The sequence below is a fragment of the Meriones unguiculatus genome, chromosome 14 (genome assembly GCF_030254825.1).
Source record: "Meriones unguiculatus strain TT.TT164.6M chromosome 14, Bangor_MerUng_6.1, whole genome shotgun sequence".
In the NCBI taxonomy this organism is placed as follows: domain Eukaryota; kingdom Metazoa; phylum Chordata; class Mammalia; order Rodentia; family Muridae; genus Meriones; species Meriones unguiculatus.
In genome coordinates this window covers 16,696,271-16,723,859 of record NC_083361.1, presented here as the reverse complement: position 1 = coordinate 16,723,859, position 27,589 = coordinate 16,696,271, and the positions used below count along the sequence as shown (strand labels likewise).

The following is a 27,589-nucleotide window of genomic DNA, read 5'->3' as shown; positions in this document are numbered from 1 at the left end:
GAAGATTGTTTTTCATGTACTAGAGAAGGAAAGGGATTGGCACTGTTAACATTACGTGATCATCATTTGGACACCATAGTATGAGTAAATGAAGGAATGATCCAAACAGTGCATCTAAATATTTGAAAAGTTAGGATATTGAAATTTACACGTAGTCCACCTACTGGTTCATGAGGCTGAATTAGTTACAGAGAAAAAGATATTGGGTCCTTGGAAGAAGTCTTTGCTGTCACGAAAACAGCAAATATGGGATGGGCTAGTTCGGAATTATTGAATTTCCCTTTGTGGAAGCTGGGCTGGGATTTGACTTCAGACTCCAAGGTCAGTGATCTCCCAACTCAGTATCCAACCTCCAGGCTAAGAAGTCTTTAATAACTTTGAGTTCTCCAAAAAATACATATTTATCACACACACACACACACACACACACACACACACACAGAGAGAGAGAGAGAGAGAGAGAGAGAGAGAGAGGAAAAGCACACTGTAAAAGACACATTCAAAAACATGGGTGATGACAAGTTTTAAGGTGGCTGCTCTTGATGTGTCTATGTTGTGTAACACAATGCCTGGGAAGACATGAACACATGTCTACTCACCTCAGAGGTGGAACCCGTGACACATGAGTAGTGATACCACAGAATCCAAACTTAGTGAACTCGTGAGTTTATTAGGGCTGCATACAGAAGTCTGCGTGAAGGATTACTTACAGGAGCAGATGGGACTCAGATACAGCTGCAGCATGATAACTCCAACACAGTGTGTATGATGATTCATAGAACCGGTATCCGGGAGCTTCCAGCACAACTTAAAGGCAGTTCACTATCGCAGAGTCTCTTCTTAGCCATCTTTATTGCTTCACCTCTGTAGGGGAGAGGTTTTATAAATTTGGTAAGTTTCTAGGCTTCCTGAGACTTGTGAGTTGACTTTAATTCTGAATCATTTATCATTTTTTAATAAAACAATAAATACCTTTATTACATGAGCTGTGAACAACGATTTATTTGCCTTTATGGGCTTTGATATTCCTCAGAGAGAAGTCCTGCTCCTTGCCTCCTAGTACATAGCCATCTGCTTGGCCGCACTGACCGGGTCTTGAGCCAATACAGGCAAGAAGCTTGCCCTGCTGGAACTGCTCCTCCAGGACACTGCTGATTTTGGTGTTCTCTTTTTTCCTCTCATCATATTTCTTCTGAATTTTCTTTGATCATTTTGTTTGTTTGTTTAAAATTTCTTCCTCTTCAGGAGTCAGATTGGCCTACTCCCTTCTTGCAGCCCAGTGCATAGTGAGACTCTCACACAATGCAGTTCTTCACCAGGATCTTTGGCGAAGACAAGCTCCCTGTTGGATGCATTTGTAGACAACATCATTGATACTTATTTTGTATTTTGTGAATACAACCCTCAGAACCCCAGGAAACTGCCACCTCAAACTCGGACTGTGTGTATGCAATGAGGGCCAATCTTCGTGTTGGAAGCAGGCCATCCCAGCTCATACTTCTGCTTCTTGTAGTAGGGCTTTCTCTTACCTCCAGTCTTGTGGCGCTTGTGCCAGTTGTCCCCAAGAGATGCCTATCACTAGGCTCTGGCTGGAAAGAGGAAAACTAATTCTGAATGTTAAAGAGCCTTCCTCTATGATGTAATGTTTCAATTTTTTGGAAACCGCTACATTACAATTTCTTATTTGATATTTCATACCCAAGCAGAATTTCCATAAAAGAGCTTCTTCCTTATAAAAGAGAAGGTTACATTTTCTAGAGTAGTCAAAATATGATCATAGCAATTATAAAACCCAGGTCTTTGGATGCTCCAGAAAGAAAGATACTTCAAAGAATTTAAGAATTCATTTTACAAAGATGAATTCCATTTCTTTTAGTCTGAAGCTAGAGGACTCATCATAGTCTCTTTACCATATGACCAAGAACATGCAATTGAGGAACTCAATAGTGAGGAGTCTCTGTCTCTGTCTCTCTCTCTTTCTCTCTCTCTCTTTCTCTCTCTCTCTTTCTCTCTCTCTCTCTAGTGTGTGTGTGTGTGTGTGTGTGTGTGTGTGTGTGTGTGTTGGTTGATTGTGAATTCTTAAGCAATTTCCATTTCTATAATATTCAATGGGTCTTTTTTAAGGCTTCAGGTCAACTTAAAGATTATACTTTCTAAAACCCTAAGTCTTCAGGGGGTGTTGTCTTTCTCTTATTAATAGAAAATAAAAGACAAAGGTTATCTGGAGCCATTTTTTCACCTATTTATTCACTGTCCTTATGGGCAGGGAGGAACTATAGGCCAGGAGGAACCATTGGGGATGGAAACTACATTTGCCAAGCAGATTCCATGGTAGGTGTGAGGCAAGGAATGACACACCCCAAAAAGATGACACAATTTGAGGTCACTGTAATTTCAGGCAGTTGAAGTCATAATTAAGCAAAAAGCTACCAGTATATAGATGCTGAGTAGAGGGCATTTTCGAGCAAAAGCATCGATAAAGAGCAAGGAAGTAGCAAGTCAGCAATGAGCTGGGGTAGGGAACAGTGCATTTTTGAGACAGTGGCAAGAACGCCTGTTGTCTCTAGAACCACTGAATCCCAAGAGGCTTTATTCCAGAATACCAGGCTTTACTCTAAGAACTGGCAGCCTGAGAACTGACTGGGATTATTGTCCGTCTTACCTTTCTGGGTGGCCTTGTTACAAGCTGCAGTATTCCATCAGTTTGAGTGTGCAATAGGTGAATTTCTCAGACACAGCATACAAGCTTATACTTTCAGATTCCTGGTACATATCACTAAATTACTTTTCAAAAAAATTTATGTAAAATTTCTTTCTCCTACATATCCAAGTGATGTTGTGTAAAATTTGCTCCCTTATTATTGCTGATTGGCTAATAAAGAAAGGCTGGAGCCTGTAGCTGGGCAAAGTAGAAGTAGGTAGATCTTCTGTTCCCAGGTTGGGGGACTCGGGTAGAGACCATGAGGCTTGGAGAAGTGGGATGCGGCGGAGAGAGAGAAGGAAGAAGGTGGAGAAAGAGGACATGGCCTGATGGAACATATCCAGCCCAGAAAGGATGACTTATTGGCAAGTAACTTGGGGAATGCAGCTGGGAAGTAGACAGACTTGCTTAGAAAATAAGTTTAATTCATACCTGCCCAGTTATTGTGCTAAAGCTGTTTAAATAAATCTATAGTTTTTTTTGTCTTCATTATTTTTTTTTGGGGGGGGAGCTAGCTAGGTCACAGAATAGCCCTCAAGAGTTTGACATTCAACAACAGTTGTGTGTAAATTTTAGGGAGCTTCTACAGTAGTAGGTTCCTATACAAATCTCGGAAAGGTCTTTATTGGTAGTTTCCTTCCCCATATTCCTTCCACTATCATGGCCTCCCACCCCCAGCTCCAACTTAAACACATCTTGACAACATTATTTATAGTTTATACCACCGCCTTCTACTTCCCTTCACCAAAACAAAGGTTTCCACCAGAAGAAAATGAGATTGTAAAAGCACAGATGAATGCCTGATCTGTAGAGCAAGAGGGCAGAGGAGGCTGCCACTTGCCATCTCTGCAATTAGGTCAGGTCTTCTTGTGATGACAAGGAAAAAAATCTAATTCAAGCTGGCTTAAGTGGGTAGGAATAATTTATAAGTGCAGATGACTTGGAAGTGAAGAAAGTGGTGGATTTCAAGTGTGGGTAATGGCAAACCCTTGACACTTGCCTCAGCTTTCTGATGGTTGAAGCTTTGAAGAGTCAGGTCAAGCACATGTCATGTGTTCCCCCTTGAAACCAAGTATAGAAAGACTCCCAATTCTTCTACCTACTCCATCTTCATGAGCTGAGAAAGTTAAAGTTTTAGTCTATATGGAGTAGGCAAGTATGTGCGGATGATTGGAAGTCTCACCTTAAGGACAGAGGAGCCCCAGGACACCCTTCTCAGAGAAACAAGCCAGTAATGTAAAGCTTCCAGTGTTTGGTCATTTATATTTACAAAATTCTTTCTTTTCTTTTCTTTTTTGTTTCCACCAAAATACTTTTATTGATTACTTGGGAATTTCACATAATGCACTCTGATTGTGCTCACGTTCCACTGTTCCCATGTCTGGTCCCCTCCCTTGTGACTTCCCCTAAAAAGAAAGAAAGAAAAGAAAGAAAGAAAAAAGAAAAAGAGGGAAGGAAGAAAGAAAGAAACAAACAAAGAAAGACGGAAGGAAGGAAAGGGAAACAAACAAGTCCATTTCCTGTTGTCCATACACTCACTGGAGAATGGTCAAACTCCCAGTGGCCAGTCCCTTAAGGGAAGTTGAGTCCTTCTCCACCCACACCCTCACCAGAAGCCATCAGTTGTGAAGAGCTACATTTCAGCACCCCTATCACAAATGTTTAGAGTTCTCTTTGATGGCTTCCTTTTGTTTGTTTGTTTTATATCCCCACTGCAGTTTCTCCTCTCTCCTCTCCTCATGGTCCCTAGTCCCCTTTTCCATTCCTCCCATCCACTCCAACTCCACTTCTTTTTAGAAAAGGGCAGGCCTTTTCTTATCAACTAGCCCTGGCAAATCAAGTTGTACTAAGACTAGGCTCATCTTCTTCCATTGAAGCTAGAGAAGGCAACCCAGTAGGAGGAAAGGGTCCCAAAGGCAGGCCACAAAGTCAGAGGCAGATGGCTTCCTTTTTAAGCTGTTACTCTTTTGGAGGGAGGAGACTTAGGGTAGAGGTAGTGGTTGTCACAGCAGCATTCTATGTTCCTTTTTTTCAGCTGTGCGTCTGAAGTCATCAATACCATTCCAGGATTGGCTTCTTTGCCCTTTACAGTCAGCAAGATCCTGGGCTTCTACATGGCTTCTGGCAACAGCGTAGACCACATACATCCACATGGTCTCCAGCATCAGCATGTGCCAAAGACCTCTGCTTGGAATTAGGCGGGAGTAAGACCAGTGGAATTTAACATGGCGATCTGCCGAAGCATGGGCCACATACCAGCATGGCCTCTGAGAGAAGTATGCGCCACAGAGATCTTTCAAGGGAGGTCCAAATTAGTAAATGGCCCATTCTTCATCTTGAACATTCTGTTGCTGTTCAGAGCCAGGGAGATCATCTTGTTGAGCAGCTTGTTCTGGAGCTGAGTCAGCACAAGCTCCAGGTTGCTGCACACCATCCTGCCTACCCTACTGGGTAACAACCTGCTCCTCCATCAACCGTAGCCTTCTCCTACACCCATCACAGCTGCACACTCTGCTTCCGCATCTTTCCCACCTCTCCATCACGTATTTATTTGTTGTAGTGGCGTCGGAAGCTGCAGTGTATCACACAGTATACCCTTTTGCCTAAACACCTTTACATGGAAACGTTCATTGCAATGAGTCATTTGTCTGGCTCAAGGCCACTGTCTTCTACCACACAGTCAATACTGGACCATTGCAGAGATGTTGTTCAGATATCCTGTTGTTGCCTAGAGTCATTGAGTTCCAACGGTTCTGATTTTGTAGAACTGGCCCCATCATGCACTCCATAAACTCATAGATGGACTAGATGTTGGGGTGGACCAACTCAAAGCCCTGGATCTGGGCCTAGGTGGTAGCTGAGTTGGTCAGCTGTGCCACCATCTTCTTTTCTTTCTTAAGACAGGGTCTCACTAGGTAGTTCTGGCTGGCCTTGAACTCATTAGACCTGTACTTGTCTCAGTTCTGGGGTTACAGGCATGTGTCACTATACCCAATGTAGTAATTTAATTTCATACATCTTCTATAATGTAGACACTAGTCTTCAATATTGCTAAGTTACATGCTGGGGAAAAAAAAGAATGGACAGACCTGCAGGTGCAAAATGTGAAGTCGAAGGTCAACAAAGAAGATGATGCATAAGTGGGAGAGATGAAGGAGCAATGCATCAAAACTTCTTTAAATATCTTGCATTTCTGTGAGCATCGAACTCAAGGACTGACACATTCTAGGCAAGCACTCTTCCACTGAACTACACCCGGCCACAGTATCACTTATTATTTAAATTTTATTTATTTATTTGTATTTGTGTGTATGTGCATGTGTGTATGTGTGTGCATGTGTGAGTGCAGGAATGTACATGTCGTGCCATGCATGTGGAGGTCAGAGAGCAACTTTCAGGACCTGGTCCTCTCTTTTTACCATGCAAATTCTGGGACACAAACTTGTCACCTGCTGGTGGCAAGTGCCTTTACCCACTGAACCATCTAACTGACTGAACACCCTCCCCCCCACCAAGTGTTACTTTTTATAACAATAATATCTGCTACTTGTGTGGGGAATGAAGGTTGATGATTCACTGAGGTTGACAGGCCACCATTTGTTTCACCATCTAGTATTGCAATAGAGCAAATGGATCTTGCTCCGCATCCTCCCCACCAAACACACACATGGCACAAGAAGACAAAGGAAGCCAGTTTTGTTGTTTCAAGGTATTCTTGCTAAATAAAATATCTGCCCTTGTGTGCCCAGGATATTTTAAGTCAACCCTCCCTTGACTTTTCTTTTCCTGCAAAAAAAAAAAGTGTCTACCGGACTATCACATTCTCTTGAAAATTCCTTCACTGTGTGAAACACGTTAGGCTGGCAGTTCCCTTGAGAAATGTTTGAACTTGGAATGAGTGCCCAGGCCTCTGTTGTCAGAGCTTCAGTGAAGAGGACCCTGTCCCCAAGGTGCCTTTCCTTGGAAGAACTTCCTCTGAGCCCCTATGGGGGAGCTAGCCCCTATGGGAGTTAGTTTTAACTCCCTGTTTCGATGGTCAGACAATCATGTTCTGTGAAGAATCAGTCAGCTTTTCCCTCATGCTTCTACATTTGTTTTCCAAAGAAAACAAACCTGAGTCTCCCTTAGGGTGCTTGGAATCTCTCTTCCCATGCTACAAAACCTATTTCTAAGGGGGCACAAATCTATCCCTCATGGACCACACCATCTACTGGGGGTACACAGAAGCACATATAAGCTGGGATGTTTTGGTTTGAAAGTGCCAGCTATAAAAATAGTAAAAACCCTAGAGAACCAGAGAGAAGGAAATTTTGCCCAGGGATTTTGGAAACTTTGCAAAATCTAGCACTGAAAGAAAAGAAATTTGCAAAATGAATATGAAGTGGGTATGAATTAGTGACACATATTTAGTTGAACATATAATATGTGCTAGTTGCTGTCCTAAGTGAGATATAGGTATTGTATGCGTTACTCATTTACACTTAATATATTCATTCATGTAATCCTCCCAATAACCAAATGAAATGCTGATCTGCTTTACACAAGGGAAGACTCAGAGACACCAAGTTACTGGCTTGAAGTCACACGATAAGATCTGTTAGACCTAGCATTGTAATTTTGACATTTGACTTAAGAACTTGTGTTTCTAACCTCTTTACCTTACTACCCCCAAAGCAGTAGGATCAATAGAATCAATGGTAAAGTGGTATCATGGTGGTTTTAAAATATGATCAAATCCTTGGTTATTCTTTCCTGCTTCTGGCAGGGGATGGGCTGGACTTGGTGACCTGCTTCCAGTGGACAGAATAAAGTTAAAGCAGCAGCGTGTGACTTTGAAGACCCTGTTACAGAAATCACCACGCATATTATACACCACGTGTACAAATCTGGGTTCTAGAAATGAACAGAATTGAGGTAATAGGTCTATGTGAGTGGAAGGGGCTTTCATTAGTGTAACTTACAGACTGTAGCTCAGCTAGTCCAACATGGCTGTCTCCTGAAGGAAAGCTCAAGAATATAGTACTTGTTCAGTCGGCAAGGCTGAACGTCTCAGCTGGTTTCCACTATGCATCAGAATTCTGAAGAAGTAGGCTCTACTGCCAGTGAAGAAATGCCTCAGCAGCAGGACATTTAACTTGACAGTGCGAATGGTGGTAAGCAGACAAAAAGCAAAAGTTTATTCCACGTCCTTGATATAGGCTGTCTATACAAGAAGATGTGGTCCAGATTTAGGATGGGCCTTCTGACCTCGAGTGATCTGGATTAAGAAAAATGTCTCACAGCTGTGCCCAGCTGCTTGGATTTTTAGTTAATTGCAGACTGACGACCTAATTGACAACAAAGAATAGCTATCACACGTCCACCCCTTGTCAACTTGACACGTAGTCACATCTCCTTATGCCATGCTTAATTTCCGAATGAAAACAATAACCAGGTTATAAGTATGCCTAACATGATATAACTATCCTCTGTGTTATATAGTACGGAAGAGCTGGCAGTGTCCCTTGAGAGACATTCTTTTAGTTTCTCATAGCTTAAATATGAATAACCACGGTTGTTATATCAACTGATGTTACATTACAGGATGAGATGAATAAGTTGAGGGAAGAAAACAAATATCTGCGCAAATACATTTAAAAATATGACGGAAACACTCGTGTCAGTTAGAATCCTCATTCAGCAACTGGCCACACGTGCCCTTATTTATTGGTATTAGACTACTCTCCTCTGCTACCCATTCTGCATTTCCTCCACCCTCAGCAAGCACCTCAGCAGGTATGGGCGATTTTCCTGGAGGAGTAAACAAGACCTTCATCCATGATGGCTCTGTGCCCTTTGTCATCTTGCCTGTGTTAGGCTGTTGTAGTTTCCCCTTGACTTTAATCATAGGAAATCGTAGTAGCAACAGATGTCCTAAAGCAGCGATTCTCGCCCTCCCTACTGCTGTGACCCTTTAACACAGTTCCTCACTTTGGGGTGATTCCCAACAAAAAATTAAATTTTCTTGCAACTTCATAACTGTAATTTTGTTAATGAGTCATAATGTAAATATATGATATGCACAATATCTGATTCCTCCATAGCTGTCATGACCCACAGGTTGAGAACCACTGGCCTAAAGTACCTGCTGTACAACAAACATAAACTTCCTCACCTCCATTGTACAGAAGCAGTCTAATTTCCTGATGGTGATCTGGATCAATCACTCAGACCAACGTTGTTATTCCTTTCTTAGTCTGTTGACTTAAGGACATCAGAAGCTCAAAGTGTCCAGGAAAACATCTGAGCTTCTGGTTCAATAGAATGTTTGTTGTATCTGTAGGCTGGAATGCTCCCCAGTCTCTAATCAAAATTTCTAGGCCAATAGAATTTAAGGTCATGGGAACAGGAACCAAAATTTTTCTTGGAGGGAAAATTGAGTGTAAGTATTCCTCTTTCTACCACTTTATTCTTGGACTCATGATCCTGTCTTTGGGAGAAACAGTACCATATATTGGATGCAGATTCAAAGGACATACTTCCTTTTGGAGGACCCTGCACCAGCCCTCCAGGCTACTGCCACCTTGTCAGTCTGGTAACTGTAGGTGTTGGTGAACTGTCAAGTCTGGTCCAGTTATTTAACAAACTCACCCCTACAGTTCTGTTCTTCTAGAACCACTACTGTTACTGTTAACTCCTGTCTTAGTTACTGTTCTATTGCTGTGAAGAGGGGCTATCACCAATACACCTTATAGAATGACACGTTGAACTGGGCAGGGCTTGTTTACACTTTCAGAGGGTTAGTCCATGACCATCAGGGCAGGGATGGAGGCATGCCACTGGAGAAGTGACTGAGGGTTTAAAATCTGATCTGTGAGCAGGAGGCAGGGAAGAGATTTGAAACCTTGAGATCCACCCGCGGTGACAGACCTCTTCCGTCAAGGCTACGCCTCCTACTCCTACCTAAACAGTTCTTCCAACTGGAACCAAACATTCAAATATCTGCACCCATGGGGTCCATTCTCATTCAAACCACCACACCACGGCTATCAGGTTTGCTGGCACATGACTGCACTAGTAGAATATAGGAGGCTGATGCAGGGAATTCATGAGGGGAGAAGAGCCTGGGCTCCATGGAAGGACACTGTCTTAAAGTTAAAGACCCAACATGGTTTATTCATTCCTCTCTCTTGTGCATATCTCACTGTGGAAAAAAAGGTAGCAGCTCTCATGTTGTGTGAACACTCAGGCTACTATATGGAGAAGCCTAGAAAGTGAGGGCTGTGTGCTTCTGTCCAACAGCTGTGCTAAGTTTAGAGCATATTTTCTGGCCCTGGTAAAGCCTTTGGATTATTCAACCCTGAGGGAGTATTTTGTCTGCAACCTTGCAGGATCACAACTAAGCTATTCCATACTCTGACCACACACTGAGGCTGGGGAGAAAAAAGTGTGCTAACTTTGGGGGTAATTTGTTATATGGCAATAGCAGGTAACCGATACAGGCATAAGAGCATCTGGAGTCTTTGATGAACATTGGTAGTCAGTGTTTGGAGATGGAAGTTCAGAGTTTATAGAGAACTAGCAATGAGAAGTGAGGTTGTTAGGGTAAGTTATAAAGCATGATGGCCATTCTGCAACCTCAAATTCACCAGGCCAGCTTCACAAAAGCAACACTCTGCAGCTCCCGACTCCTCCCACATCCAGCCAGAAAACACCTCCATTTCTATAACTTCTTGCTTGGGTGGCTTATTGTATGCTTAGTACATTCATCTTTACTGTGCATCCATTTGTGGACATGCTTTTCTTTCCATTGAAGGCAAGTTCCTGAGGTGCTAGGGTTATGTTTTATCCATCTTCCTGCACACAATTCTCCGGTCACCACGGTAGCCCTGTAAATGTTTGGGAGATAAATACTGTCCACTCTGAAACCATGTGGCTGATGGATTGACTCTCATTCAATTCCAGCCAGCACGCTCTTTTCTTGGTTTTAGTTTGGAGAATAACATCCGTGAGAAGGATAGATTGAGACCCAAGAGGCAAATGAGTTTAAAGTACCGATAGATATCTTGGATGCTTTAACATACTGCTGAGAAATGATGAATTCCTACACAGACTCCTGCATGCTGCATAAGAGAATTTAATAGGGGCCCGATGGAGACAGAACAATAAGCCAGGGATGTGCTTGGGGGTGAGTAAGGCTGCCTGCCAATGGTAGCATACATCATCGCAAGCTGTGTTTCCTATCTAACAGTTAAGTTAATCCTCCCTTTCTGCCTTGTTGTCTGATAGTTGCCCACGTCCTGCACATAGAATATGTTTAATGCACATTTATTAAGTGAAGGATTGCTGATACAGATTACAATGATTATTCATGACACCACTTCTCAAAGCTCCAGGAAATAAGGGGTTAGATCTTATCTAGGAAGACATCTGTGGATTAAAAGGACTTCATACAGCCATGGGATCCAGTAGACAAGAGTTATCAGAACCTCAAGAAAGTCGGGTATAGAGGATAAAATACAAGCAAGAGAAGAATGCCATTGGTGTCGGTATGCATGAGACAGCTTCTGGACTGGTCAGTGATTTGAATGGAGATTAATTTTCTTCACTAGATTGTAGGGAGGACAGACGCCTGGCCTTGGGCAGCAGACATCCTGTGATGTTCTTTTGGCGAGGGAGATTGGTTATGAATTGGCCGAGTGGCTGAAGACGCTGTACAACTTTAATGGATGAAAGCTCACTATCTCCTGCTGCACATGCTGCGTCGAGCAGCTGGCTTCAGAAACGCTACCATCCATCTTGCCACCGAGAGGTGGAACTCTGAATGGAACTGAAACCTTGCAAAGGATAAATGGACAGCATGTGGCACAGGGTCTGATGACTTGATCCCAGATGCCCAATGAGGTCAAATCCTAAGAGGACTTTGGACCTTTAAAAGTTTACATTGCCAGATTCCCTTTTTGTCTCAGTTGACTTTAGTTTCTTTCACTTGTAACATCAAGAGTTCTGAACAAAGAGGCCCGCTTTGGGTGACCCACCAATAATTAAGGACCCAGCCAGGGTATGGGAAATATCTACCTCAAGGTGATTGGACAGGCTCAGTTTCCAGCAGTTGAAGATGAGGAACCTAATCCTCTGCACTCAATGCGCTTCAGAACTTTCAGCTGACATGTTGGTGCAGGCAGAACTAATGCCCCTGACATCAAGGTGATATCTGTTGGTGACACACATGACTGATGGTCTGGAAGCTGAGGTCCGATCAGCTTAGAGTGCCTGTGTATGCAGCAGACACTTCAGTTATGAGGAGTTTCATAGATTTTTTTTTTTCAGGTGCAACCTTAATCACAGAGGCCAAAGAGGGTATTAAGGTTTTGACAAAAAATGCTACCCAGAAGTCTGGGTCACTCTTTCCAGTTGATCTACGGAGAGATGACTGGGTCATGGGAATGCTGTTTTCATCAAGGGGTATTCCATCTATGAGTTGAATTGAATGCATTTTGGGAAGTGGAGGAAACTTTAGAAGCTGGAACCCAGGGTAGGAAAAGGGTGAGGTATGGAAGTATGTGTCTTGTCCTCAGCCCCTTTCCCTGCCCTACCTTGCTTCCCTCACCTCCACAAAGTAACCACTGATATTCTGCCATATGCTCCTTTCCTTTCCAGAGCCCAAGAACAATGGAGTCAATTGCCTGTGAGCTGAAATCTCAGACACTATGAATGAAATAAACTTTCCCTCCCTTTGAGTTGTTGCTTTCGGGTATTTTGTCATAGTGACAAAAGATGGCCACAGAGGAGAAGAGGCTTAATCTAGGCATACTGGTTCCATTGCCCAAATGTTCAAGGCAAGCCAACAAAGACATCAGTCATCATTCAGCTAGCTATTAATGTGAAAATGGGGGTCAGTGGTGGTCATGGTGTGTGTGTGTGTGTGTGTGTGTGTGTGTGTGTGTATGTGTGTGTGTGTGTGTGTGTGTGTGTGTGTGTGTGTAGGTTAAGTGGTGCTGGCTCTATTTGAAGTTTTATGCAACCAACCCACTTCCACAGAGTGGTAGATAGGGAATGTGTGTAGTGATTCTGGCACCCACCAGGCTCCATATGGTGATGGCAAAAGAAAATACAGATTCTCACCAGGGCATGTGAGTTAGCAGAGGCTCAGAGCACTCAAATAACTTAAGCGTTCTCCACATCACTTGATGTTGGGGTTAACCAAGACAATGCATTCAACACAATAGCTATTAACTTGTATGTCTTTGACCACTGACACAACTGAATATCTTTGTTTGTTTGACCATTTGTGTATCTTCATAGGTAAGTATATTTTAGTCATGTTGGTACTTTTAGAGGGCATTCATGTTTTTATATTTATCTGTTAGATTCTTTTCCAAATTAAAGGCATTAATAATTTATAAAACTTTTAATTTTTTTCACATTTGGATAACATAACCTTTGTAACTTATTAACAAAGAATTTTTTTTGCCTTGACAGATTCAACTATGTAAGCCAAATACTATTTTTACTCAGTGGCTATGCAATAGTCTCCAAATTATCTTTCTATAGGCATAAAAGTTCATTTTTTGTCATATTCTAAACTTCTGTGTAATTTTTTTGTTCTGTTTCTGAACACTGTAGTCAGTTCCACTGAACTATGTATTTCTATGCCATAATTTTACTCTCTTAATTAGAGCTTTATTTATCTGCAATAGTTACCTGTTAGGAAAGGAAAAACCAACCATTCTCCAGGGCAGGCCCAATGCCCAGGACAGCTGGCTAACACAGAACAGATGCCATGTTTCTGTTTGTTTTTAGAAAGAACATGAAGTTAGGTGAATAGGGAAGTGGGTATGGGAGCACCTGGGAGGAGAGGGAGAGGAAAAACAATATGATCAAATATATTATATGAAAAAAAATTTTAAAAAATACTTACAACAGTGTCTTTTAAGACACTCCAAGACGGTGACACCCAGAACTTACAGTATCTGGATAGCTCTGATACAGTACAGGGTCAGAGATTGTAGATCAAGTGAGTGATCTGACTGCCAACTTCAAAACGCCAACATCTGTGTTTTCCTCCTGAGAGAAGGCATCTCCAGAGCTGGGACACACAGTTCCAGGCCCTTCGAGGATGTCTCCCAGGTTCTGGGGATACACATGGTCCTAGGCTCCCAGCACCCAAAAGCTTCAGCTTACTCAGACAAAACTCCTGAGTTCCAGAAATGCACAGCTCCAGCATCCTGACCCAAGGCTCCTCCCACCTCTGCGAGGATAGCTCTTAGATCCCAGGGACAAGGTCCCAGCCTCCAGTCTATAGTTCTAGCCATCCCAAAGGGAGACAAGCAGAACAATAGGATACTACAATCAAACAAATAGAGGCCTTTAAAGATGAAACGGAACAAACCACTTAAAGAAATACAGGAAAATACAACCAAACACAGACCTTTAAAGAGAAAATGTATAAATCACTTAAAGAAATGCAGGAAAACTCAATCAAACAGGTGAAGGAAATGAATAAAGAGTTCAAGATCTGAAAATGGAAATAGAATCAATAAAGAAAATACACACTAAGGAAATCCTGGAGATGAAAATCTTAGGCAAGAGAAGAGGAACCATGGAGATAAGTATCGCCAACTGAATACGAGAGACAAAGGAATCTTAGATGTAAAGATATAATTGAAGAAATAAATACATCTGTCAAAGGAACTATTAAATCGAACAATTCCTTACAAAAAACATCCAAGAAATCAAGGACATCATGAAAAGGTGAAATATAAGTATAATAGGAATAAAAGAAAGAGAAGATTCCTGGCTCCAAATATTAAAAAAAAATCATAGAAGACACTGAACTGCCATGGGCTACATCTGTGCAGGGGTTCTAGGTTATCTCCATGCATGGTACTGGGTTGGAATATCAGTCTCTGGAAAGACCCCTGTGTTCAAATTTCTGGTTCTGTTGCTCTCCTTGTGGAGTTCCTGTCCTCTCCAGATCTTACTATTTCCCACTTCTTTCATAAGATTCCATGCACACTGACCAACAGTTGGCCATAAGTCTCAGCATCTGCTTTGATAGTCTGCAGGGCAGAGCCTTTCAGAGGCCCTCTGTGGCATGTTCCTAAATTGTTTCCTGATTTCTTCTTCTTCTGATGTCCATTCTCTTTGCCTTTTGGGGTGAGGATTGAACATTTTAGTCAGGGTCCTCCCTCTTGATTAGTTTCTTTAGATGTACAGATTTTAGTAGGTTTATCCTATATTATATGTCTATATGAGTGAGTATATACCGTGTGTGTCTTTCTGCTTCTGGGACAGCTCACTCATGGCAGTTCAGTGTCCAAGTGGGCTACATAGTAATGGGAAGAGGGACTGCCTCTGACATAATCTGATTGGCCTGCTCTTTGATCACCTCCCCCTGAGGGGAGAGCAGCCATACCAGGCCACAGAAGATGACAATGCAGCCACTCCTGATGAGATATGATAGACTAAGATCAGGAGGAAAGAGATGGGGACTTCCCCTATCAGTGGACTTGGGGAGGGGCATGCGTGAAGAAGGGGGAGCAAAGGTGGGATTGGGAGGAGAGGAGAGAGGGGTTTATGGAGGGGATACAAAGTGAATAAAATGTAATTAATAAAAGTTAAAAAAGGACAATCCACTACCAAAAAAATCATAAAAGAAAATTTCTCCAACCTAAAGAGACACCTTTAAACTTACAAGAGTCTTACAGAACACCAAATAGATTAGACCAGAAAATAAAATTTTCCTGTCACATAATAATTAAAACACTAAGTGTAGAAAGCAAAGAAAAGACATTAAAATCTTCAAGGAAAAAAAGGCCAAATAACATATAAAGGCAGACTAATCAGAATCACACCTGACTACTCAACAGAGACTATCAAAGCCAAAAGGGAGGGCCTGGGCAGATATCATGCACATCTTAGGAGACCACAGATGTCATTCCAGCTACTATTCCCAGCAAAGCTTGCAATCACCATAGATGGAAGAAACAAGATGTTCCATGACAAAACCAAATTTAAACAATATCTATGTACAAAACCAGTCCTACAGAAGATGCTAGAAGAAAAACTCCAATACAAAGAGTTTAACCACACCCAACAAAACACAGGATGTAAATAACTTCACTACAACAAAATCAAAAGAAGACAAGCACACAAGCACACTACCACCACCAACAGCATAATAAAAGGAACTAACAGTCATTGGTCATTAATATCATTCAACATCAATGGACTCAACTGTCCAATATAAAAAGACATAGGCTAACAGATTAGATATATAAACAGGATCCAACCTTCTGCTGCATACAAGAAATACACCTCAGCAACAAATGATAGACATAACCTTATAGGAAAGGGCTTGAAAAAGCCTTACCAAGTAAATGGACCCAAGAAGCAAGCTGGAGTAGCCATCCTAATACTAATAAGATAGACTTATAACCAAAATTAATCAAAAAAGATGGGGAAGGACATTTCATACTCATCAAAGGAAAAATCCACCAACAGGTCATCTTAATCCTGAACACATATGCTCCAAATACAAGGACACACACATTTTTAAAAAAATTATTAAAGCTTAAATCAAACATAGATCCCCACACATTAATAGTGCGAGACTTCAATACCACACTCTCACCAATGGGCAGATCATTGAGACAGAAACTACATAGAGAAATAATAAAACTAACAGATGTCCTGAATCAAATGGACCTAATAGATGTCTACAGAACTTTTTACCCAAACACAAAAGGATATACCTTCTCAGCACCTCATGGAACCTTCTCCAAAACTGACTATATAGTCAGTCACAAGGCAAACCTCAACTGATAGAAAAAAAATTGAATTAACCAACTGTACTTTATCAGATCACCATGAATTAAAACTGGACTTCAACAACAACAGAAACAACAAAAAGCCTACATACCCATGGAAACTGGACAACTCCCTACTAATTGATCACTCCTGGGCATTTACCCAAAACATGCTCTACCATACAACGAGGATGCTTGCTCACCTATGTTCATAGCAGTTTTATTCATGATAGCCAGAATCTGGAAACAACTTAGATGTCCTCAACTGACTAATGGATAAAGAATTTGTGGTACATGTACACAATAGAGTACTACTAAGCTATTACAAAAATCACGAATTTGCAGGCAAATGGAAGGAACTAGAAAAGATCATCCTGAGTGAAGTAACTCAGACACAGAAAGACACGCACGGTATGTACTCATTGATAAGCAGATTTTCAGCCGTATAGTACAGGATTAACGTACTACAGTTCAGACACAAAGAAGATAATAAAGAGGACCCAAGGGGAAATACTTAAATCTCACACAGAAGGGAAAATAGAATAGACAGCAGAATTAGTTGAAGAGAGATAACAAGATAGGAGAGAGAGAGAGCACAGAGAGAAATGAGGGTGAGACCAGACTGTGGAGAGTAGGGGCTGGAGGACACAGGGCTCACAGAAAGATGAGAAATCACGGGTGGGAGTATTTCTGTGACCAGCTGGAGACCTAAGACAGGTAGGCTACTTGAAGGATATGAGGGTGACTCTATCTGAGACTCCTAGTAGCAGGGGTCATGTAGACTGAAGAGAACACCATCTAACCAGACAGGATTCCTAGTAGAAGGAAGGGAACACCAACCACCCACAAAAACTTTGACCCCAAATTTACCCTGCCTTCAAGATATTCAGGAATGAAGATAGAGCAGAGATTGAGGGAATGTCCAACCAATGCCTGGCCCGACCCGAGACTCACCCCCTGGGGAATAGCCAACCACTGACACTATTAACGATACTCTGCTGTGCTCACAGACAGGAGTCTAGTATAGCTGTCCTTTGAGAGGCTCCACCCAGCAGCGGATTGAAACAGATGTTGAGACTCACAGCCAAACATTGAGTGACGCATAAGGAGGCTTGTGGAAAAATGGGGGGAAGGATAGAAGGACCTGGAAGTTACAGGAGCTCCAGAAGAAGACCAACAGAACCAACTAATCAGGGCCCAGAGGGGTCTACAGAGACTGAGGCACTAACCAAGGACCATGCATAGACTGGACCTAGGGCCCCTACACAGATGTAGCCAATGGGCAGCTCAGGCTTCATGTAGGTTCCCTAGTAAGGGGAGTGGGAGCTGACTCTGAAATGGACTCCATTGTCTGCTTTTTGGTCACTCTCCCTGGCAGGGCTGCCTCAGTCCTGAAATGACTTGATGAGCTGGGAGTGGGTAGAGGGAGGCTTCTCTTTTTTTGATGAATAGGGGAGGGGGAGTGAGTGAAGAGGAAGGAAAGTTGGAACCAGGAGGAGAGGATGGTGGTTAAATGAATAAATCAGGATGTAAAGTGAATAAATAGATTAATCAAAAATACTTATTGCTTCATGATATGTATTTGCAAGTATTGGAATCTCCACATTCCTTTGTCTTACCACATAACTCTCCAATCGCCTGCTTCTTCTGGTCTGAGATTCTTCTAGAGAATTAGAAAACTTACTGCCAAGGTACAATGGAGTCTTGGGAGTGAGATTAGAAACAATTAGAGGTAATATATAAAAACATTTTATTCAAGATTTTTGCAAAGTTATCTAATCATTGATGTGTCTCTGCAAAATGTTATGGAATTGTTCATATAGGTATAGTGATTTTTTTTTTGTTCAAGTGAATTTTGGCTTTACATATTATTTTCCTAAGAATGGAAAATTTCCAGATTAGCTTCCTTAGGTGTACATATTTTAGTATTTTATCCTTTATTATATGTCTAGTATCCACTTATGAGTGAGTATATACCCTGTGTGTCTTTCTGCTTCTGGGATACCTCACTCAGGTTGATCTTTTCCAGTTCCCACTATTTATTTACCTGCAAATTTCATGATTTCCTTGTTTTTTTTATTGCTGAGTAATATTTCATTGTGTAGATGTACCATAATTTCTGTATCCATTCCTCAACTGAGGGGCATCTGGGTTGTTTCCAACTTCTGGCTATTAGGAATAAAGCTGCTACAAACATGGTTGAGCAGATGTCCTTGTTGTATACTTGAGCATCTTTTGGATATATGCCTAGGAGTGGTATAGCTGGATCTTGAAGAAGCACTATTCCTAACTGTCTGAGAAAGTGCCAGATTGATTTCCAGAGTGGTTGTGTAAGTTTACATTCCCACCAGCAGTGGAGGAGGGTTCCTCTTTCTCCACATCCTCTCCAGCATGTGTTGTCACTTGAGTTATTCACCTTAGCCATTCTGATGGGTATAAGGTGAAAACTCAGGGTCATTTTGATTTGCATTTCTCTGATGACTAAGGACTCTGAACATTTCTTTAAGTGTTTCTCTACCATTCGATATTCCTCTATTGAGAATTCTCTGTTTAGCTCTGTACCCCTTTTTTAATTGCATTACTTGACTTGTTGCTGTTTAACTTCTTGAGTTCTTTATATATACTGGATATTAGCCCTCTGTCAGATCGAGGGTTGGTGAAGATTCTTTCCCAATCTGTAGGCAGTTGTTTTGTTTTGATGACAGTGTCCTTTGCTTTACAGACTCTGGCTAAGATGCTCAATCCCCATTCAGAAAGGCAAAGAGGATGGACATCGGAGGTGGAAGAAAACAGGGAACAGGACAGGAGCCTACCACAGAAGGTCTCTGAAAGGCTCTACCCTGCAGGGTATCAAGGCAAGTGTTGACACTCATAGCCAAACTTTGGGCAGAGTACAGGAAATCTTATGAAAGAAGTAGGAGATAGTAAGACCTGGAGAGGACAAAGGCTCCACCAGGAGAGCAACAGATCCTAAAAGTTTGGGCACAGGGGTCTTTTCTGAAACTGATACTCCAGCCAAGGTCCACTCATGGAGATGACCTGGAACCCCTGCACAGAGGTAGCCCATGGCAGTTCAGTATCCAAATGGCCTCCATATTAATGGGGACAGGGAATGCCTCTGACATGAACTGATTGGCCTGCTCTTTGATCACCTCCCCCTGAGGGGGGAGCAGCCTTACCAGGCCACAGAAGAAGACAATGCAGCCACTCCTGATGAGACCTTATAGACTAGGATCAGGGGAAAGGGAAGGAAGTCCTCCCTTTCCAGTGGATTGGGAGAGGGACACGGGTGGGGAAGAGGGAGGGTGGGGTTGGGAGCAGAGGAGTGAGAGAGGTACAGGGGGGATACAAAGTGAATAAACTGTAATTAATAAAAATTTTAAAAAAAGGGAAAAAAGGCATGGAAAATTTAAACCAAGGTGGTTTCTCAACAGTCATTTCTGGTACAATGGACCTTATCAAATAATAATTGTTCATGATGAGGAAGCTTGGCACATAAATTAGAGGGAGAGAAAGACAGTTCATTTGTGAGCTTGATCATCTTACAAATAAATGAAACAAAGAAAAACAATTACTCCTGTTTCCCCCTCAGCAACAATTTATCAGTTATGCTTGTCTAAATATAGAAATATAACTTAGGAGATTTATATTTATTTATTGACCTGTTTTAACAACTTGGGCCACAGAATCAATACATCACTTTTATTTCCTACTTACTTGTTTGGACATTACATGCATCAGTATGTCCTATGATTTCTTTAATAAATATGCACAGATAACAGACATAGGTATGTGTGTAGATTATTCTTTGAGGATTTCTTATATGTATACAATATATTAGGATCATGCCTCCTCCCTGTTTCCCCTCTCCAACCCCCATTCCCTAGTCCCTACCACATATTTCCCTTCCAGCTTCTTTTTTAATTATAGTCTACTGCATCCAATTAGTGCTGTTCATTTGTGCCTACATGTAGGGCTATCCATCAGAGCATGAACAACCTACCAGTGACCACAGCCCCAAAGATCATCCCTCCCTCAGCTGACAAAACAAAACAAAACAGAACCTGCCCCACACTCCTTAGGTAAAAGTGGGACCTCATGAGTCCCTCCCTAACCATGCTGGAAGTTTGGTTGGCTTGATCTTGTGCTGTGGACATGTCTGTGCAACAGCCGTGCTATGTCCTTCACCTCTTACATTCTTTCTACTCCCTCTTCTGTCTTATTTCCCAGCCTTGGGAGAAGAGAGTGGAATTGATAAGGACAGGGCTGAGCAGCTGTATTACAGATTCTCAACACTTGGATTGGATATGGGTCTCTGCATTAACCACACCACCACCATCGCGAAAAGAAGCTTCACTGGCCAAGGTTGTAAGCAGCCTAGATCTCTTGATATAAGCATATATTAAACATATCTATTAAGAAGACAGTTCAATAATGTGACAAACAAAACAAAAAACCAAAATGATAACACGTTCCCCAACTAGGAGCCTAAGACCTTCTAAGTTATGATTATTTCATAACAGGCACGCCACTACAGCACCCACATCATTCCTAGCAGGTTTTTCTTGTAGTTCACAGGGTCCTCCTTCCAGCACTATGGAAGTGAGCCAGTAAGCAGAGTTTTCTGGTCAGTTTAAGACTGATCTATCTGTGTCCTGCTGCTGAAGTGTTTGATATCTTTAGAAATAGTTTGACCATCTAGTTATGTTGTCTTATAATTTCTGTGGTGTTTTGTCCACCGGACCCTCAGTAACCTCAGTGGTTTATTAGCTTGAAAAGGAGATATCCTGCTTCCAAACATCCTGAAGCAGATGAATTAGGGAGAAGTACCAGTCTTCCAATGCCACTGCCTCACTGGGTTTTATCTGTGATTTTTGAGACAGACCTTACAGCCATGCTTGGGTTTTGAGCACAGCGCTGGGCATGGGTGCAGTTCTTCTGTCCTCTAAGGCTGGTGCTCTGCCTTTGTATGTTGCAGTTCCTGCTGGCTTCAACCCGTAGCTCTCTATGTTCATGTTTCTCCAGCCTCGTGGTTCTCAACCTTCTTAATGCTGCAACCCCTCAATTCAGTTCCTCATGTTGTGGTGACCCCAACCATAAAATCATTTTTGTTGCTACTTTGCAACTGTAATTTTGCCACTGTTATGAGTTATAGTGTAAATTTCCGTGTATTCTGATGGTCTTAGGCAACCGATGTGAAAGAGCTATTTAACCCCCTTCCCCATTGATGCACAGGTTGAGAACCACATGTCCAGCTCCTGCTCAAAATTCAGATGCATTTAGCTCTTCTAAAGAATACACACACACACACACACGCACACGCATGCATGCACACACGCATGCATATACACAGAGAGAGAGAGAGAGACTGCCAGAGAGAGAGAGAGAGGAAGAGAGGGGAGAAAAAGAAGAAGAAGAAGAAGAAGAAGAAGAAGAAGAAGAAGAAGAAGAAGAAGAAGAGGAAGAAGAAGAGAGTGCTATGGTTACACTTCTGTATTATCATGTCTGGCTGACCTTACCTCACTGTTTGGTTCAACAGACACTCATTAGTGCCAATACCCCTGGTAGTCCACACTTGGACTCCTGGATTTCCCCCTTGTGTCTATCCACAGCTGCTGTTTTAAATCACTGAATTCCCAATAGTGTGAAAGAAGAGTCAATGCTTCTCTCAGCGGCTGCCTCGTGCACTTCACTAATGGGGTTGTGAGGAGAACCCAGGAATGTTAGAGTTGCATGTCTTCCCGATCCACCCTATGCTGTGAGTTGTGACTATCAATGTCCCTTAAGTTCATTGCAATGATATTCCAGAGTCAGTAAATCTATCATAAAATATGTCCTCTATCATCTCCCTCCTATCTATCTATCTATCTATCTATCTATCTATCTATCTATCTATCATCTATTTTATCTCTCTGAATAATTCTAATCAGGATGAGACGTTTATGACTTGGGCATAAATTTCACAATGTTGTTCTTTACCAGCCACAGATTCACTTAAAGCTTTTAACACGTTCATAGCAACCACTATCATTTTGAATTAGATCAACAGATAAACTCTGATCTTAACCCTTTAGTTCCCAAGTGCACTTCTTCCTTTGTACTCTCATATAGTAAAATAATCCCCCCATTACCTTGTGGGGTTAAAACCCACATCACTGTAAAATCCTATTCTTTGCCTTCAGACCACTGTTCTGTCATTTAAAATGAAAAAGCAAAAGCAAATAAAAGTTGTTTGGAAGCTGAGACTGCTGAACTCTGAAGCTCATCCATCCTCTCCATTCTGTGGTTGCCATCTTTTAAGCTGGCCTTGGTGGTCAGGCAGACAACCTATTGCAGTGTGAACCAGTTTGCATTCCTCTTGTAAGAGTCTTGCCCCTGACCCCATTGCAGCCACCTTTGTGGACCAAAACACCCTCCATCTTGTCCTCACTCTAAATCTTTCCCTGCAAGTTCCTAGTTAAAGCGTTCTAATCTTTATCCATCTGCTAACTTGCAGCCTTCACTATGCCTCCTCAAATGTCTCCTTTTGCAAACCTCTAATCCAACTTTCTCTCTGTCTGAGCCCATTCAGCAGAAAGAAATCACACAGGTTATTTGAATAGAGCAAATTTAACATAAAGTAGAATTGACATCTATTGAGGCACTAACAGGCACATATAACTTGAGCTATCACAAAGCAGACTGCTTTGGGAGGGAAAAAGAAAGGAAGGGAGCAGAATTCTTGCAACATGGAATCAGGAAAAAGGAGTCTCACGATGATGCGAGGCTCCAAATAGCTAAGAAGGAGCCCTGCTTGAGGCACCACTGTCCTTGGGAAGATGCCTCCAGTCTGACTCTGGTTCTGGAAAGTTGCAAACTGGACTGAGGAGTTGCCTTGAGGAGAAAGTACTGCTGCCAGTCCCAGAGGCACAGCTAGGACAGCAGTTTGGAATCAAGAGTACAGGAAGCTGCATGTTTCCTTCACCCTCCAGGCTTTCCTGTTGGCAGTGTCTGCAACTGGGATTAAAGAAACGTCATTTGAAGAGTTCTAGCCCAGGCTTTTCTTAGGACAGAAGTTGTGAGAAAAGAGGGCAGTAATTGGAGCGCTGCTGCCCCCCTGGATTTCCTTTCCAGCAACAACCCTCACTTTCTGATGTCCCTGCTCGGCCTCCTCTCGGTGGTCTTTTCAGCTTGAGATGAACTATTCAGCATGGTTGCCATATCATTTTCCTCTCACGGGCAGATTGGCCCCACTGGTGTCCAACCCAGCAGGATTCTGCTTTGCAGGGTCTGTTTCAAAGGTTCTCCATTTGCTTCCGACTTCCACCTTCTCCGCCCTCTTCCGTTTTCTACTTCAGAGATGGAAACTTTCCCCTGATTTCCTGCTGCAAAAACCAACACCTGCATCACTTTATCACCGGCGTTCCTGCCACCGTGAGAGAGATGGCATTGCTCAGAGCTGAGGTCATCCCTGAACCTGTACTCCAGCTGGCAGCTCCGTTTACTCTGGCAATCTTAGAATTCACCCGTACCTGCTTATTCCAGATTTTTGCTTTCTCTGTAGCCCACTCCCCATTTTGCCAGGTACTTAAGCTTTTTTATAAATTTCAACTTTATTCAGTACTTTTTTTGGGGGAAAATTACATTTACAAAATTGCGTAGGTCGTATTAGGGAATAATTTGGCAGGTTATTATGAAATAAAACATACTTACCAGAGGACCCAGAAAAAGCCACTCCTAGGTGTTTATTCAAGATAAAAGAAGAGTGAGGTTTATAAGGAAGCTTGTGAGGAGATGTTTGTTGCTTGTGTTACAATCCCCAGTAAACCTGAAAAAATACAAATGCTTGTCTTCATAAATGGGTAAATAATGACACATCGATACAATGGGATACCAAACAGCAATCAAAAGGAGAGAGTTTCTGGTACACATAACAGCGCAGAAGAATCTTTAATGTGTTGTGCTAAGTGTACTGAGATTAAGTGACACATGATTAAAAGCAGGACCTATGACATTTTGAAAAAGACCATGTTTTGTGGGCAGAAAAGAGTGGTTGACATAAAAAAGCCTTGTTTAAATTTAAGTAGATATATTTATTTGTCTTTTTAAAGCTTTATTTGTTCATATTTTAACTGAAAGGCTGTTTTGTCTACATGTATGTCTTTGCACAACACCCGTGCAATGTCTGCAGAGGCCAGAAGATGGTGTCGGAGCCCCTAGAACTGGAGCTACAGACAACTGTGAGCTTCCAAGTAGGTGCTGGGAATCAAACCCAGGTCCTCTGGAAGAGCAGCCAGTTCTTGTAACCACAGAGCCTTCCTTCCAGCACAGTTATTCCATTTTACAAATCAAAACAGTCTCACAGAAATGAGCCCTGTGGGATCCACACCTTTCCCTTCAAATTATCTCTAATTTGTCTTTTATGTTTGCAAGAAATTCTATGGAAACAGTTGCCTTGCTCACACATTCTCTACTCTCTTTCTCCTTCCATACTCTCCATAATCAGCTTCACCTTTGCTTGAGGAAGAACTGAGGCAGGAGGTTAGGAGGGGAGGAGGAAGGGCTTTGTTTGCAGAAAGCCAACCAAGGGATGATGGAAACAACTTTGATATGCTACTGCCAGCCCTGTACTTGATCCGCTCCTTCCCTCTGCCTGTTCTTGGATGTGCTATTTGCAGACCTTGAGTTTCACCTTCCTTCTCAGTGAGGACTGGCTCTAACTCCATGCTGTTGTAATGATTAAGCTGAGGCATTTGTGTGGACCAGCACAAGCACCTACTCAGAGGCACCATGCATGTTCAAGGGAAGTCTTCAAGAAAGCTTGCATTCTCCAAAGTGAATGACTGGTGTCCCCCTTAATCTGGTGTTTATATGCATCTCTTCCTCAGCTAGTGTCTGTCTGTCTGTCTGTCTGTCTGTCTCTCTCTCTAGACACACACACATATCTATCATTTATCTATCTATCTATCATCTATGTATCTATGTATGTATGTATCTATCTATCTATCATCTGTGTGTCATCTATCTGTTATTATCTGGGAATAGATATATAGAGAAGAAATTGTTCCGAAGCCTTCCAATTCTCAGGAGCACAAGAGCCTGGGAGACTTTATGTTAAAGCTTTACAGAAATTCAAGGTGGTGTTATTGTTTTGTTTGTTGATTTTTTTATTCATCTCTCTGAGCCTAATGTGGCTGTCCAGAGACAATGCCTGTGGGGGTATGGCCTGGGGCTCGGAGGCCCACACTGTGACTAGCGCAGCTCCTCAGTCTTCAGTGCCTTGCAGCTCTGATGTCAGCTCCTTGTCCTCACGTCGCCCTAGACCTCACTCAGCAGCACACCCAAAGAACTGGCATTTCAGTCACCATGGAGCTTGGAGCCCTGCCTTCCTGTCTTGCCAGTCCAAAGGCAAACAAAACTGTCCTTGGGCCTGCTCCACAGTGAGCTCAAAGGTGGCATCGTTCTTGTAATTGCGTGTGAACAGGCTCCAGGGAACCGTTCTGAGAAGTAGCCCTGGAACATCTTGCTGGGAGAGGTGGTGCACGCCCACGCTTGCAGAGATGTTCCACGTCTCACCTGTTTTGGTTCTTTGTGGTACTTCAGGGTGAAGGCCATCCTACTACATCGTTTAACAACTGCTGAAAAACAAGACCATGGAGGACTGCAGCAGCCAAGGCTCTAACGAGTGTCCTTTAAGCGCCTCCTCCCCTTGCCCCCAGAATGACGGGCTTCTGTTTTGGAACCTTGATCGTGGGTGTTTTTCCCTCCCTGGACTGGCTTCACATTCTGGATGTGTTGCAAGCCCTGTGTATCTGCGTTGATTGATTGGTGTTGAATAGCCCAGCAATGGCATCGCTAATTACCCTCAGGTTGTAATGCAGTTCAAGAGTCATTAGGACTCTCTTAATTTGGAAAGCATCCACAGCCAAACAAAGGGACTCTCTTCCCACCCAGCCTGGACCAGAATGCACAGTCAGGTCTCTGGGGCCCTCTTTCACTCAACTGGGGCTCATTTATGTTCTAGCAACTCCACTAAAGCTGGCCATACCCCTAATTGCACCCAGTGACAAAGATGAAGCAGAATCCGCTGAAATGCCACCACTTTATTTTTATCTTTTCTTTAATAAGAATTTGGTCAGCTTTTCTTTCATGCACAGCACAAGGACACTAGATCCCAAGTTAGATGGGAATGGGCTTCATTGCAAGGCAGAGTCATTATGATTTAAGGGATATTCCCAGATAGTCTCTCCACCAGCCTCCCTGATGCCTAACACTTTACTATTGATTATATGGTACTTTTATGGTGAAATCAGGGAGTTGTAATCCAATTTCAAGAAACTGAGTGGGAGGAGAAATGCTTGGAACTGAAACACTAACTCAGTTCATGTAGACAAAACCATCAACTCAGTGGCTGCAGCAAACACAGCATTCAATAAATGGGAACTATTATTTCTGTTACTAGTAATTGCCCGAGCTTTCACTATGCAAATCTTTGTTGAACATCTAGTTGGTGTCAGGATATTGTACTGGATGTTAGAGAAATAGAGACGAATAGCTGTAATTCCTGCTCTCAAAGAGCTCAGGTGATCAGGGCAATCAAACACTTAAATTAATAATTAGAATTTTTCACATTAAGTGCTGTCTGTAACAGAAGTATTGAGCCCTGAGAGTGGAGGAGTAAGCAGCTAGCTGTGCTTGGGCAAGGCAGGACACTGTACAAAGAGGTGTCCATGGAACACAGGGCTATGCCAGGTGAAAGGGGGAAGGGCTTAGTGCATTCTGGGAAGATGGGAAGGCTTGCATGGCCACATAACAATAAAAACAGTTTAACAGGAGCACAATACACAGCCTACTGCAGAACTTAAGTGTCATGGGCGATTGTGGGAAGACATGAAATGAATAGTATTCTGAAGGACTAGAGGTCTTGCCTAGGTGAAAAGGCTTTAACCCTATAGGATGCACAAGATCAGAGATAAAGAAATAGCTCACTGGTAAAATAATTGGCACGTAAGCATTAGGCTCAGTGCAGGGTCCCCAGCACCCACAAAAATGTCAGGTGGTGTCCAGGCAGCAAGAGGTGGAGGCAGAAAGTCTCAGGAGCAAAATACCTAACTGTCTG

At 42.4% G+C, this 27,589-nt stretch overlaps 1 pseudogene; it reads right to left on the bottom strand.

The window, feature by feature from the left end:
- Positions 1 to 1,000: 1,000 nt before the first annotated feature.
- Positions 1,001 to 26,085, bottom strand: LOC110559603 (small ribosomal subunit protein eS8-like; annotated as a pseudogene).
- Between the last annotated feature and the right edge of the window lie 1,504 nt (positions 26,086 to 27,589).